We start from the raw sequence: 1300 nt of genomic DNA, 5'->3' as shown, positions 1-1300 counted from the left end.
TGGTAAATGGGAGTGTTTTCTTAATTTCACTTTCAGATTTTTCATCATTAGTGTATAGGAATGCCAGAGATTTCTGTGCATTAATTTTGTATCCTGCTACTTTACCAAATTCATTGATTAGCTCTAGTAGTTTTCTGGTAGCATCTTTAGGATTCTCTATGTATAGTATCATGTCTTCTGCAAACAGTGACACCTTTACTTCTTTTCCGATTTGGATTCCTTTTATTTCCTTTTCTTCTCTGACTGCTGTGGCTAAAACTTCCAAAACTATGTTGAATAAGAGTGGTGAGATTGGGCAACCTTGTCTTGTTCCTGATCTTAGTGGAAATGGTTTCAGTTTTTCACCATTGAGGACGATGTTGGCTGTGGGTTTGTCATATATGGCCTTTATTATGTTGACGAAATTTCCCTCTATGCCTACTTTCTGGAGGGTTTTTATCATAAATGGGTGTTGAATTTTGTTGAAAGCTTTCTCTGCATCTATTGACATGATCGTATGGTTTTTCTCCTTCAATTTGTTAATATCATGTATCACGTTGATTGATGTGCGTATATTGAAGAATCCTTGCATTCCTGGAATAAACCCCACTTGATCATGGTGTATGATCCTTTTAATGTGCTATTGGATTCTGTTTGATAGTATTTTGTTGAGGTTTTTTGCATCTATGTTCATCAGTGATATTGACCTGTAGTTTTCTTTCTTTGATCCTTTTTTATCCTGATGAGTCTGGCTAATGGTTTATCAATTTTGTTTATCTACTCAAAGAAACAGCTTTTAGTTTTATTGATCTTTGCTACTGTTTCCTTCATTTCTTTTTCATTTATTTCTGATCTGATCTTTATGATTTCTTTCCTTCTGCTAACTTTGAGGTTTTTTTGTTCTTCTTTCTCTAATTGCTTTAGGTGGAAGCTTAGGTTGTTTATTCGAGATGTTTCCTGTTTCTAAAGGTAGGATTGTATTGCTATAAACTTCCCTCTTAGAACTGCTTTGGCTGCATCATATAGGTTTTGGGTGGTCGTGTGTCCATTGTTATTTGTTTCTAGGTATTTTTTGATTTCCTCTTCGATTTCTTCAGTGATCACTTCGTTATTAAGTAGTGTATTGTTTAGCCTCCATGTGTTTGTATTTTTTACAGATCTTTTCCTGTAATTGATATCTAGTCTCATAGTGTTGTGGTAGGAAAAGATACTGGATACAATTTCAATTTTCTTAAATTTACCAAGGCTTGATTTGTGACCTGAGATATGATCTATCCTGGAGAATGTTCCATGAGCACTTGAGAAAAAGTGTATTCTGTTG

At 34.5% G+C, this 1300-nt stretch overlaps 1 protein-coding gene across 2 annotated transcripts in view; it reads left to right on the top strand.

Moving 5' to 3' along the window:
• LRRC28 (leucine rich repeat containing 28) overlaps positions 1-1300 on the top strand; it is a 187016-nt gene that overhangs the window by 62359 nt on the left and 123357 nt on the right. The gene's annotated exons all lie outside the window — the stretch shown is intronic.

Source organism: Physeter macrocephalus, chromosome 11 (genome assembly GCF_002837175.3).
Source record: "Physeter macrocephalus isolate SW-GA chromosome 11, ASM283717v5, whole genome shotgun sequence".
NCBI lineage: Eukaryota > Metazoa > Chordata > Mammalia > Artiodactyla > Physeteridae > Physeter > Physeter macrocephalus.
This window is presented reverse-complemented; position numbering and strand designations above follow the sequence as displayed.